The sequence below is a fragment of the Canis lupus genome, chromosome 1 (genome assembly GCF_011100685.1).
Source record: "Canis lupus familiaris isolate Mischka breed German Shepherd chromosome 1, alternate assembly UU_Cfam_GSD_1.0, whole genome shotgun sequence".
NCBI classification, from domain to species: Eukaryota; Metazoa; Chordata; class Mammalia; order Carnivora; family Canidae; genus Canis; species Canis lupus.
The window spans coordinates 88,450,823-88,465,297 of NC_049222.1; the positions used below are offsets into that span (position 1 = coordinate 88,450,823).

The 14,475-nt window shown below is 44.5% G+C and overlaps 1 protein-coding gene across 3 annotated transcripts in view; it reads left to right on the forward strand.

The window, feature by feature from the left end:
• Positions 1–9,970: 9,970 nt before the first annotated feature.
• Positions 9,971–14,475, forward strand: part of APBA1 (amyloid beta precursor protein binding family A member 1) — a 197,023-nt gene continuing 192,518 nt past the window's right edge. The window contains exon 1 of one of the 3 annotated variants that reach the window (XM_038527133.1): positions 9,971–10,110. The gene's annotated coding sequence lies outside the window, so the exon portion shown is untranslated. Of the gene's footprint in view, positions 10,132–14,475 lie in introns of all 3 variants that reach the window. The other 2 variants (XM_038527131.1, XM_038527132.1) reach the window with 2 other exon arrangements.

Consider the following 14,475-nt stretch of genomic DNA (forward strand, 5'->3'; position numbering starts at 1 on the left):
TTGGTTTTGTTGACTGTTTCCTTCACCGAGCAGAAGCTTTTCATTTTGATTTAGTACAGTTTATTTTTGCTTTATTCCCCCCTTGCCTCAGGAGACACATCTAGAAAAATGTTGCTATGGCCAATGTAAGAGAAATTACTGCCTGTGCTCTCTGCTAGCAGTTTTATGGTTTCAGGTCTCAAATTTAGGTCCCTTATCCATTTTGAATTTACTTTTGCATATGGTGTAAGAAAGTGGTCCAGTTTTCCCAACACCATTTGCTGAAAATGACTGTCTTTTTCCTATCACATATTCTTGACTCCTTTGTCAAAAATTAATTGACCATATAACCACAGGTTTATTTCTGGGCTCTCTACTCTGTTCCATTGATCTATGTGTCTATTTTTATGTCAGTACCATACTGTTTTGCTTACTGTAGCTTTGTAGTGTATCTTCAAACTTGGGATTGTGAAACTTCCAGTTTTTTTTCTTCTTTTTCAAGAGAGTCTTTTAGAAAAAAGGATAATTCTACTAAAAACTTTTAATGGTAATTTTTGTTTGCTTTTTAAAAAAATTAGTTTTTCAGAATACAAGAATAAATGCTTAATATAAAAGGTTCAAGTATTATAGGTGTTTATGATGGAGAGACTATCACTATTATAGTTTGATATACAATACCCCCAATTTTTCAGATGAATATCTAACATTTTATTTTTATTTTTATTTTTTTTATTTATTTATGATAGTCACACAGAGAGAGAGAGAGAGAGAGAGGCAGAGACATAGGCAGAGGGAGAAGCAGGCTCCATGCACCGGGAGCCCGACGTGGGATTCGATCCCGGGTCTCCAGGATCGCGCCCTGGGCCAAAGGCAGGCGCCAAACCGCTGCGCCACCCAGGGATCCCTTAATTTCTTTTAAAATCAGAAGCAAAAAAAACCCCCTGACTTTTAGGCCAGAAAAACTTTTAGGCAGCTTTGTTATATAATATTAATATATTCATCCTTATACTAGCACAGTTATAATCTTTAATATTTGTTTTTGAAGGAGGCGACCACAACAGTCTTAATGCAGCTTTGCCTGTCCCTGAAAAGATTTCTTGCAAAGAAAGAACACTAAACATTTTAGATCTTATATCTCTATTCTCTTCCTGGAAATTCACAACTCGAGGCTCACAGGAGCTCTGCAATAAAAACAAAACAACAACAACAAATTACAGAACTTAGTTTACTGCAGGGTTCTCAAGGCTTATTTGATCCTGAAGTGTTTTTTTCTTCTACATAATAACTACTATCTTCTCCTAGAACTCATCATCCATGGAAGAATTCAGGAAATAATTAACTTTCTACTACATTAAGGTTCAACATCGATCAAGAAGAGTTCAGAGCTAAAATTTCTCAACCATCTTTTTTTTTTCAAAGCAGACCATACAGAAGCCTAAAGGATTATTCTTTGTTCTCTGCAAATAGAATGATACTTGATGCTCTTAGAGCAGCATGCTAGCAACACAGCCCTACCTATCCACTTGGCAAGAGAATTTTATTGTTGCAGAAGTTTTGGATTTATGCTACACAGCTCACGGAGACCCGTTTCAATTCCGTTTTCTTGATAGGTTTGCAGCATCATGAGGATGAAAATAATTCCCAAATGGCAAGGAAGGGTGAAAAGCTGCTTTCCGGAATCCCAGAACATGTTATTCCATAACCTATCAGACCTTATTAAGAGTGACTTAAAATCTGTCTGTTCTCAAAAGGTTTCTCCAGTAACAGATTTCTTGGTTCCATTTCAGTTCCTGCAGTTCCCATAACCACAGCCTATTCAATTTAGCAGCGCTCGGCTGCATAAATGCTGAAATTAAAATGTGCTTTCAAAATTCAGTCCACAGCCAAACTGACCTAACGTAGAAGCATCTCCACAGTCAGATTTAATAAAACCATATGAATCTGAGGGAGAAGGCAGAAGAAGGATGAGTATCTCTGAGGTATAAACTAAAAGTGGGGTCTTTGAAAAGTTTATGCTAACAAATGTCCCTTTTTGTTGGTTTTCTGTTTGACAGAAAAAGTCAAAGACCGAAGTCCTTTCTTTTCAGTTGTCAGAAGTTTATCCATTAGGAAGATGATCTCTATGATTTTTCTGGAAGCAATTGCATTTGTCTGCCCTTAGTGCTTTAAAGTACAGATATTTCTTGCCTGGGAGATGCTTTAAAGCATTTTGATTAAATGGAAACCATCAAAGATAGGTGGCCATAATATTTTTTCCAATAAGGAAACAAAAATTCTTTTTTTTTTTTAATTTTTAAAATTTATTTATGATAGTTACACAAAGAGAGAGAGAGAGGCAGAGACACAGGCAGAGGGAGAAGCAGGCTCCATGCACCGGGAGCCCGACATGGGATTTGATCCCAGGTCTCCAGGATCACGCCCTGGGCCAAAGGCAGGCGCCAAACCGCTGCGCCACCCAGGGATCCCGAAACAAAAATTCTTTTAAGGAAAAAAAAAAATAACCCAACCCTGCTCATTTAACTATAGACCTGAATTCCAGAAGAGAGAGAACCAACTTAATTCCCTGAACACACAGTATTTAGCGAAACAAACAAACAATGACAACGACAAAAATGAAAACAGGGTTTGGCCAGGCTCTGCTCTGTCCATCTTTCATCACACCCAGTGCACTTCACTGAAATGATTTATTTATGGGTCTGTCTTTCTTAAAGTAGAAAAGACCTCAAGGGCAGGGAGCTTGTGATATTTGCTTGGTCTCTCCAATGCCCACAACAGTGGCTAGCATATATGAGGAGCTTAATGCAGGATCTCACTTCTGAAGAGTATTTTTTTTTAAGAGTGTGTATTTGTATGTGTGTGTATGGGAAAGAGAGGAGAGGAGAGGAAGAGAACATCTGTCTTGGCTGGTGAAGGTGATGAAGGTCTGATAAAACTCCTAACTACTGATATTATTTCCTATTAAAGCCCTACCTGGGCTCCTTATTTTTGAGTCAATAGAAATATCTGTAACTTTTTTCAGAAGCTACTATGTGTTTACAAAAATAGTAACAAAGGAAAAAAGAAACTAAATATTTTTTTAAGACTTTATTTATTTATTCATGAGAGACACAGAGAGAGAGGCAGAGACACAGGCAGAGGGAGAAGCAGGCTTCATGCCGGGAGCCCAATGCGGGACTCGATCCTGGGACTCCAGGAACACGCCCTGGGCCAAAGGCAGGCGCCAAACTGCTGAGCCACCCAGAGATCCCCCAAAAGAACCTAATTTATTATTATTATTTTTTTAAATAATACATTTATTTTTTATTGGTGTTCAATTTGCCAACATACAGAATAACACCCAGTGCTCATCCCGTCAAGTGCCCCCCTCAATGCCTGCCACCCATTCACCCCCACCCCCCGCCCTCCTCCCCTTCCACCACCCTTAGTTCGTTTCCCAGAGTTAGGAGTCTTCCATGTTCTGTCTCCCTTTCTGATATTTCCTACCCATTTCTTCTCCCTTCCCCTCTATTCCCTTTCACTATTATTTATATTCCCCAATGAATGAGACCATATAATGTTTGTCCTTCTCCAATTGATGAATTTCACTCAGCATAATACCCTCCAGTTCCATCCACGTTGAAGCAAATGGTGAGTATTTGTCATTTCTAATGGCTGAGTAATATTCCATTGTATACATAAACCACATCTTCTTTATCCATTCATCTTTCGACGGACACCGAGGCTCCTTCCACAGTTTGGCTATTGTGGCCATTGCTGCTATAAACATCGGGGTGCAGGTGTCCCGACATTTCATTGCATCTGTATCTTTAGGGTAAATCCCCAACAGTGCAATTGCTGGGTCATAGGGCAGGTCTATTTTTAACTCTTTGAGGAACCTCCACACAGTTTTCCAGAGTGGCTGCACCAGTTCACATTCCCACCAACAATGCAAGAGGGTTCCCTTTTCTCCGCATCCTCTCCAACATTTGTGGTTTCCTGCCTTGTTAATTAAAAAGAACCTATTTTAAAGGCAAATCACTTTGGTAATCTTCTTGAACAATCCAACTGGAGTAATTGGAAGGACAGTTAGCAAATACATCATCAGCCGACAAGTAGATTAGGTACTCTACAATACACTAGGTGCTTGACATGGGTCACTCATCTTGAAAGGCTCATGAACTGGTTTGGGAGGTAATTCAACATACCTTAGCCAAAATGTCTATTAGAAAATAGGGACAGAGCAGTGATTTTAAATCATGCTTCCATATGTCAGGGCTATTCTAGAAACAGAACTCAGGTATCGCCTGCCAAAAATGAATAATGGTAGCCTGTTTCTTAGTTTATGAATTGGTAAAAGAAAAAAATGGTTATTAGAATTTTATCAATTTTATATTTTTACCCTATCCATCTTCCTTAAACAGTGGTATTTACTATCATTAATAAGATGGTAAAGAGCTATGAATCTGTAGCAAACACACATTGAGAGAAAAAAAATTCTGAAATTGCTGAGGACTTAATTTCACAGTTTCTTATTTTTAAGGAAATATACTTCTGGTTGTAATGTTATATTTTTTATACAGTCATTTTTTTCTCCTGGTAAAAGGGTTCTCAGTTTGTTAGATGAATTAAATATATCAATTTATTATGGCATTCCTACCAGATGACCATAATATTCAGATATTTTTCTACTGAAATAAATTGGGAAACAACCAAGTATAAGCAGATGCGAAATGGAATGAGCAAACAATTTTATCAATTTTTGTCTATTTATATCCCAACATTGCATCGAGGCTGTAAGGCTGTTAAATGCTACAAGCAAATTTTCAGACAATAAGGTACACCAGTGAGAGCAACATAGCAGGAAAATGTTTTCTTGAAGTATGTGGTATTTCAAATAAGCCTGGAAGAATAAATCAAATCTGGGGGGAAAATTGCTTTAGAAATGCAAAGTGACCCAACAGTTATTTTTATGGCATTTGGTAGTAATGTTGTTAATTTTATAGCCATATTTTTAAAAATCTTATTCACATTGTCAAGGACATTGTACATTGTAGATTTTTTTTTTAACTACTAAAGCATTGAAAGAGGAAAATAATCCCACTGTTTGAGTGGACTAACATTTTGATGCACTTGTTTTCTGCGTAGTTGCAACTGACTACATCATTTCGTATCCAGGGTTTTTCAGTTAAGATGAAAACTTAAACTTTTTCTCATGTTATTAAAAAAAATTGTGGAGGGGCACCTGGGTGGCTCAGTGGTTGGGCGTCTGCCTTTGGCTCAAGTTGCGGTCCCAGGGTCCTGTGATCGAGTCCCACGTGGGGCTCCCTACAGGGAGCCTGTTTCTCCCTCTGCCTGTGTCTCTGCCTCTCTCTGTGTCTCTCATGAATAAATAAAATATTTTTTAAAAAATCTGTGGATGTGGTATCTTTAATTGATGCATAATAGAACACTATAAAGATATATCAATTTATGTATCAATTCCCTTATTTCTATGTATTTAGGTTAAGGCGTCTCATCTTCCACTATTAGAAGCCTGAGATAAACTGGTTAGTTGATGTTTTCCTTTGCCTCTGTCCATTTCCTGCTCTGTGAGGTCCCTAGGTCCTGCTGTCTCCTCCATCAGCCATGTGGTTTGAGGAGGACTGATCTAGCTCCAGGAGTGGGAGCCATGCCTTTGGCTGTGGAGGTCGGTTCAGAGCTAGGCATATAACCACTTAAAAGAGACAATACATTCCCATGACACTCTTCATTCAGAAATTTCATTTTCAGAGTTAGAATTACTATATGTGGCACCAAAGTATCTTCTGGTGCACCACACTGCATCACATAAACATAGCCATAGTACACAATTCTAGTTGAGATCATTCAAGGTCACAGTGAATGTGATTCAAGAAAAATGAAGAGGAAGCCTGACCTGTTTGGGGAACAGAAAGGAAAAGAAGGGGGCTTATTTGGAGCTAAGAGAGAATTTACGTCCAGAGGAAAAGCTGGTGAAACAAGAATCAGCATATAAAAGGAAATGTATTAAAGTTTAGGGTATGTATATTTCAAAATTGTTCATTGTGTTCATATGTTTACAATTCTGTGACAAAATAGGACTATTCTGTGGATAAGAAAGTTCTCTGAATTATCAAATGTCAACAGAACTAAAATCCTCAAGAAAGGCATGTTGGTTAAGTGTCCGACTCTTGATTTTGGCTCAGGTCATGATCTCAGGGTCATGGGATCAAGCCCCAACTTGGGCTCCATGTTGGATGTGGAGTCTGCTTGAGATTCTCTCTCTCCTTCTCCTTCTGCCCCTCTCCCTGCCCTCTCTCCCTCTCAAATAAATAAACTCTTAAAATCCTTAAGAAAAAAACCTTTTTTAAAAAAAATTTTTTTTAATTTTTATTTATTTATGATAGTCATCGAGAGAGAGAGAGAGAGAGAGAGAGAGAGAGAGAGGGGCAGAGACACAGGCAGAGGAAGAAGCAGGCTCCATGCACCAGGAGCCCAATGTGGGATTCGATCCAGGGTCTCCAGGATCACGCCCTGGGCCAAAGGCAGGCGCCAAACAGCTGCGCCACCCAGGGATCCCAGAAAAAAAACTTTTACCTGAAGGTTGATGAGTGTTTGTTCTATATACACCCCCAGCTCCTAAAACTTAAACTCAAGAACTAAGAAAGAAAGAAGGTAATCACTAAAGAACTTGAAATCAAAGAAAGTATCTACGGCTACCAGAAGAGACATATCCAGTTTGTGGCTGTGCAGAATCAAACCAAAGGCTGAAAGACATGGTCATACTCTTGTGAGGTTTGAATGATTTAGTGAATCCTGGAATCTTCAGGTCTTTGCCAATAAAAAGAAGCCTAAATGAATAAAAGTTCATGGATCTCTGCCCTCTGACCAAGTGACAAACAGTGCTTGGTACAGGGCGGGCTTATGGGAGTTTGGGAACTCAGAAATCACACTAAAGAAAATTATCTATGAACCAGTGGGGGACAAACGAATTTGCCTGTAATACAAGGCTCTACACTGGTATGCACAGAGACTTTTTTTTTTTTTAAGATTTTATTTTAAAGAGACACAGAGAGAGAGGCAGGCAGAGACATAGGCAGAGGGAGAAGCAGGCTCCACACAGGGAGCCCAATGCAGGACTCGATCCCGGGACCATGGGATCACACCCTAAGCCGAAGGCAGATGCTCAACCTCTGAGCCACCCAGGCGTCCCTGCACAGAGACTTTTGATCCACATGCAATGCTGATCAAGGCTTTAATTTGAACCCAAGTCACTTGACACAGTGTCTACAGTACAGTTACCTGCTACAATGGCTGGCAGGTTGCCATTGTTTTATATACCACCTTCTGAAACATTGAAAACCCTCATTAAAAGTAGGTGAATACACATATTTGAAGTGGCTTATAAGAATACCTATAATAAATTAGGAAAATACCAATAAAGCAGGCCCAGGAAAACTATAAATAGAAGATAAAACCAAAGGAAGAGGCAAGACATGGTTATGAATGCCCTGTGGATCCCCTCATTTCCTACAATGACCTGCAAATTTGGCTTCGTGACAGCCAAGGCCCAAAGCATGAGCACTTATGGCAATGATTTGCATTGTCTGTAAGAAATAGGTATATTTGTATCTTTTGTGGGAAGGTGGAGGAAGGAGTGTTTCCTAAATATTAATATTTGGTAACTAATTAGTTTTGAAGGTCTCTAAGCAGCCATTATAACAATTATTACTTTCATTCATATGGCACTTAAGGCTTTGCAAAGTAATTTACACACTTTCTTTAATTTGCACAAAAATCCTGTGATGCAAGATTTGAGGGGATGGTATTTCTCGTTCATGCATCAAGGAACCCTGCCTCCCTGGAAACACGACACAAAAGTAGAAAATAAGCAGAAAGATCTCCGAGACAACAAACCAAGTGGCAACAAGCCTATGCATAGGAAGAATTTCTCCCTCAGAACCTACATCCCCTTACTTAGCCTGAAATTCTAACAAGCATAGTTTCCTTCCTAAAACCGTAGCAGGTTGAAAGTTAACAAAATACTATTACAGACAAGCACTTTGAAAGCCCCCCCCACCCGACCCCCGCAAAGCTAGTATGTATGAAAGCAACCTGTGGTATAGAAACTGAAAACCCTCAACATTCACCAAGAAGCATAAGCAGGGATGTGTTAAGAGGTCAGGCCTGGACCCTGACCCTCCAAGAGTCAGTTGCTCACGCTGTTACCTCACCAATCTCTCAAGAAATGAAATGACATCACGGCCACCCACTCCCAACCCTTACAGCCGTTCAGTGACCTTCCAAGGCTCATAAAATAAAATCCTTACTTAAAATGGCCCAGAAGGTCCTGCAGGTTCTGGCCTGCTTCCTGCGTCTCCAACCCGTGTCACATCCCCTCCACTCCAACCCCACCTGCTGAGGCTGCTTCTGCACACTTTCTTCCACCTGGAAGTGTCTCACTGCTGCCTCTCCTGGCCAAACTGAAAGGGCATTTCCTTGGGAAGCTTTACTCAATCCCGGAGTCTAGATTAGGTTTCTTTGTGAACCCTTAGCACCTTTGCATTTGAGAACTGATCACAGTAGCATTTAATCATGAGTCTGATTGTTTGATACCGGTTTCCTCCAGGGTGCTGCGAGCTCTGGGAGAACAAAGCCCAAGGCTGCAATACATGCAGAATAAATATTTACTGTAAAAGAAAAAGAAGAGTAGGTAATGTCAAAGGACAAGCATGATACATTTTTCCCGGTAAATATTTCAATTTCACCACAAGATCTTTTTGGGAAGCAAGAAGCTATTATTTTCTTTATTAAAGCAAAAAAAAAAAAAGATTCATTATGGAGTAGAACGCAGAATTCACATGAATTTTAAAGCTAAAATACACGATTCCAGGAATGCTTCAGCCTACGCCCCCCCCCCCCCCCGATTTTTCTCCAGGCATTGTGCTTAAAATAATACGGAAGCACGGTGTGGCAAGAGATCCTTTTCCCCAGGGATCTGGAGAATCAAGGCTCATCTCCATTTTACTAGATGAGAATGTGTATGAAAAAGGCTTTGCAAATCCTAAGGCACTGTGCAAACACAACATTATTACTGAGCGATGTGTCCCGAAGAGGGGGGGTGGGGGGGAATGGCTCGGTTCGTGCTGTTCCGCCAATTACAGGTGAGGCTGGCGCCAGGACCCGGGTCTCCCGGGGCCTGTCCCGCCCACCGCTTTCCATTAACGCGCAGCACCCGCCACCTGCTCCCCGCTGCCAAGGTCCCCTCCCTCGCAGCCGCCTCTGGGGCCGACGCCCTGGGGCCACCTGCGCTAACACTACAAGTTCTGACCCCGCAGGGTGGAGAAGGGGCAGGACGCGCAGCCGGGCGCTTGCCGGCAGCGTCAGGCGGGGGCTTGTCGCCGGGCCCCAGCACCGGGCAGTTAGCCCCCCGCGAAGCCGACAGGCTCGCCCCCTAGCGGCGCAGACGCGGCCCTGCCGCGCGCCCCGCAGCCCCGGCGGGCCGAGAAGCGCAGGCGGCGAGCCCGGGCCGGGACGCGGGAAAGCTCCGGAGTAACTAAGCAAAGAGCACCCGCCGCAGCGGGCCCCGAGGCGGCCGCCGGGGTGGGGGGCGCGTCCCCGGCAGGCCCCGTGCGCCCGGCCCGCGCGCTGGCGGAGCTGGACCGGCGGCGGGAGGCGCCCCCGCGGCGCACGCCCGCCCGAGCCACCCACGCCGGGGCCGCCGCCCGCCGCCCGCCGCCCCCCGCCCCGGGCTCGCGCGGCGCGTGCGCGGGTGGGCGTGGGAGGCCGGGGCGCTACTAGCGGCGGCTGTGCGCGCGCGCTCCCCCGGGCGCCCTCCCGCGCAGGCCGGCCCGGCTCGGCTCGGCCCCGGCGCGCGTCACGAGGGAGGGGCTGGCGGGCGGGCGGCAGGGGGTGGGGCCGCCGACCGGAGGGGCCCGAGCGGCGCTGCCGAGCCCGAGCCCGAGCCGGAGCCGGAGCCGGAGCCGGAGCTGGGCGCGGGCGGCTGCGGGCCGGCGGCGGCGGCGGCGGCGGCGGCGGGAGAAGATGGTGGCGCTGGAGGTCGGAGCGGCTGGAGCGGAGCGTCATTCCCAGGCTTGGCCCCCGCGCTGTCACTAGCGCCGCCTGCTCCCGCGGGCCCGCGGACCCAGCTGTCAGGCAAGGTGCCGCCGCCGAGGGGTGCGTGAGTGGGGGTGCCCCGGCCGCAGAGGGGCTGCGGGAACAATAGTGCGGATGACGGGGACAGCCGGCGGCGTCCGGGGGCAGCGCCTCGAGCCTGGAGCCAGCCCGGCGGGGGAAGGGGCGCCGAAGCGGGGACGCCGGGGTCCGGTGCGCGCGGAGATGCGGGGCTCGGGAGGCGGCGGGCGTGCCTGACGGCGGTCCTGGAAGCAGCGCGCGCCTGTGTGCGTGTGCGTGTGTGTGTGTGTGTGTGTGTGTAAAAGGTACGGCCCAGGGGGTGGGGGTGGCGGACCGTAGGTGCTGGAGAATGACATTTCCAGGAATCCCCGCTAGGATCTCTCATCCCTTGGCTGACTCTCCCGGAGGAAGAGTGTGGTGATGGCAACGATGGGGTGGGCAGGATGCACTTGGTATGTGTGTGCAGACAGGCGGTGGGGTAGGTGCCGATTTGTAAGATCCCATGCGTGTGAGTGTGTGTGTGTGTGTGTGTGTGTGTGTACTCGTGTGATTGCCTCCACGCTCCCCCTAACTGCGCTCCCAACCCAGAGATGTGCAGGTGCCCTGACTTGCTGCCACCCGCTGACTGTGGGACAGTGTTTGTTGTTCTGACCCTGCAACTCTGAGTACAGTCTGTTCTGCTCTTGTGTGAGGGTGGGATTCTCGCTTCCCCTTTCTCTGGCTTCTCGACATGGGGACGTGGAAGTGTGCATGTGGTTTTGGGCGCAAGGCAGGGAAATAGGACGATGGTTACCCCTTCTGGGCTCGCGAGCCTCCCTGGATTTGAAAGGAGCTTCTATCCTGTGACACTTCTCTCCTCGGCCCCGTAAGGGTCTCAGATGCTCTGACTCTGCAGTTTCTATTGTTTATCTCTTGTCTGACCTTAATGGCCACATTCATCTCTCCGTCCCCACAACTTTGAATGTCAACTAGACCTTCTCCTTCCACATTCCAACACTGAAAACCTTACGGCTGAAGAATGGCTGATCCTTATGTTGGTTCTTGTAGAATGAACTCCGGAACTGTCTATAGAAAGATGGGGTCAGGGGGAGTACTGAAGAAGAAGAAGAAAAAGATCGTTCTGGCAGATGTTTCGTACCCCCTTGGTCAGCGTCACGCACAGGCAGGGCGTTTTCCTAAGGAAAAGGGATACTTTATTTCAACTGCTGGTGTCATCCGCTCTTCCAGTTCTCACAATGGCTAGGTGGTGCCATATATCATTCACGAACTGAAATCTCCTAAGACCCATCGGAGATGGGGTCCTGGGTTGGTGAAGTCTGCTTTCCTAGCCAATGTAGCCTGATAATAGAGAATTTGAAAAATGTCAGGCTGGCAATAAGTCATCCAGTGGGAGCCAGGACACAGAATTGCATCCAGAGTCTATAGCTGTTTAACTGTCTCTGCGTGATAAAGATAGGCTTATGTGGGGTTGGGTAAAGATAGAGAGAGAGCATATTCGTGTGTGTGTGTGTGTGTGTGTGTGTGTATGTGTGTGTGTCCACTGCAGTTTGACTCCCCATCGACTGTATTTCTCCTGCGGTATTTGTAAGAAGGAATGCTCCTCTACACTTTAATATCCTGATACTTCTTTATTAACATGTTGTGTGACTAGATTAACCTGCTTAGAACATATTTAAATCACACCTTAAATTCTGCTGCATTGCTGTCAGAATCCAAACTGGCTGCTCCGATCCTCTTTGAAAAGCCTGTAAGCAGTCATGGCTATTCAAGTAAATATGTAACACGTTGGCCTCAGACGGTTCTTTCTCTTTTTCTATCGTAAAAAAATTTGTTTTGTTTTGTCAAAGGTTGCATGATATTGTTGTTACATTGAAAATAATGAAACTAGTGCTGTGCACATATGTTTTTTTTTCTTCCTGTTTATCTTCTCTTAATTAATGGTGATATATAGACCAGGTGCTCTTGAAACTGTGAACGTTAAATTTCCCCACGTCCTTCAGTCAAGCCTTCTAAAATTTTAATGTGAGGTTGTTGGATCTCCTCCAAGATTTAAGGATAGATTTATAAAAATGAATTTTGAATCTCAGTTCTTTACTCCATATTATTTCTGCCAATGTCTTTCTGAGAAAAGTGCTTATGGAATTTAAAAAGCATTCAAAGAGGTTCTGTGTTTTTTTTTCTTTAAGTTGTCTTTATATTTGTAAGTAAAATCCAGAGATGTAAATGTCTTACAGGAAAGTTTAAGAATATTAGAAATTGACAAGGTAAATACATTGTTTAGAAGAAGAGTAATTATACAACACAGTTGATGACTCAGGAATTAGTGATTTCATTTCCATTGTAAATGTGATGATTTAAAAAATACAGTGCCTGGCTTTTCCAGAGATTGGACTGGTAAGTTTCATAATACAAGCTTGACTCCTATAATTCACTCTGGTAAGCAGTTGTACCTTTTGCTGTAGCCGACAGCAAACCGTTTGTTTTGTGTGGATGCATGTTCTTCAGTTAAAGCGCCATTAATGCTTTTCCATTATTGGGTCTGTTAGAGAAGTTAGTTTTTCAGAAAACTTGGAAGTAAAAGACATTTGAAAATTGGCCTGTGGAGCCAAAAGGAATATACTGTGGTACTATGGGGAGATAGGACTTGTATCCTACAAGGAAAAAGTAATTGTTGCTAAAACTGAGAGAATTGTAAGGACTAGAGGCCAAAGTTAACCCTTAGGGTTATAATCATTAACTTACAAATATTTAATTGACCTACGACATCTTGGTCTCTGTGTACCTTTGGATGGAGTTTGGGAGATTGGGAGGACCAGAGATGTGAAGAATAAGGAGACTTAGATCCTGCCTAGAGGAAATTCATGTCCTGGAAGGAAAGACAGGGCGTACAGGTAGCTGACTATAAAAATGGTGCAAAATGGCTTCATTGCCCAAAAAACTGTGTTCCTTCATTCCTGTAGGTGTTCATAAGATAAAACAATGGCTGCCAGTAAAAGAGTTGGGGAAGGTTACATGGAAGAGGTCGCATTTGAGCTGGGATTTATACAGGTGGCATTTGGGCTGGCAGGGAAGGAAAGGCATCTGTGAAAAGGAGTGAGTAGCAGAGACTTGGTGATGGGAAGATGTGTGCTTGCAGAAAGAATGGTGTGCTTTGGAATTCCACAGGAAATGCCAAGGGCTATAATGATAAGGGGTAAAGTGAGAAAGAGAGGTTCAAGGTTATGGAGCACCTTGTATACAGATCTCATTCAGTAAGTACCAGGGAGTTATGTTAGGTTTCTGAGGAAGACGGTTGACAGGATCAGAATTGTGCTTTAGGGCAATAATCTTGTAGCGTTTTGCTGGACATAGTACAATGAGAAAAGACTGGTTATAGGGAGACCAGGTAGAGTCCATCATCAAATTAGGGGTAAGAGGAAATGAGACAGTGAGAATGAGGGGAAGAGACAGACTCAGGGACTGAGATAGGCATAATTTAAATGCTGAGCAGAGAAAGTCCCTGCTGGGGCACCTGGGTGGCCCAGTAGGTTAACCATCTGCCTTCAGCTCAGGTCATGGTCCCCGGGTCCTGGGATCAAGCCCCGTGTCAGGCTTCCTGCTCAGTGAGGAGACTGCTTCTCCTCTTCCTCTGCCCCTCCCCCAGACTCATACTCCCCTACTTCCCCCTTAAATAAATAAATAAAATCTTAAAAAAAAGATGTCCCTGTTGGGCTCAGCTGAGACACTATTTGGGTCCTTGTCAGAGAGGAGGTTCAGAGCAGGATGAGGAAGAGGAGAAAAAAAAATAGGTTTCATTCTGGGCATGACAGATTGGTCCAAAAAAAGGGACTAGAATACAAGGCTAACTTTTCCAGAGAGAAGTTAAAGCTACAAAAAGAGATTTGTGAGTCCTCTACTTGGGAGTGATTTTGTTGTCTCAGAAACGGCCAATGGAGAAAACAGAGCGAAACAAAGCAAAAGGTAAGGGTAAAGATCCTCAGGGCATGTCTATATGTTGGAGGGGAGAAGAGAAAGAAGAGGATAAACACAAAATTAAACCAGGGGAAGCTGGAGCAAAATGGTGGAAGTCGTGTGGTGTCCTGGCAGCTGGGAAAGGTGAGAGAGCCACCACCATTAACACATCATTCATATAGTACATCCCATAGGGCTGAGGATACAACAAGGGAAAAGCCACTGGACTTGATTCCTGGCTTTCCTTAATTATCTTTGAGGTAAGTGGAAGTGGTGGCCAGGCTGCTAGGGAGGGGTTAAAGAGTCAGGGATGATGCACGTGGAAAGCAATGAAGATAGATTTCCTTTTAAGTAAATTGGGTGGCAAAGGAGGAAAGAGTTTGATGCATCAAAGAAATGGCATACTATAAAGTCATCTTTTTAGCATAAGACTCA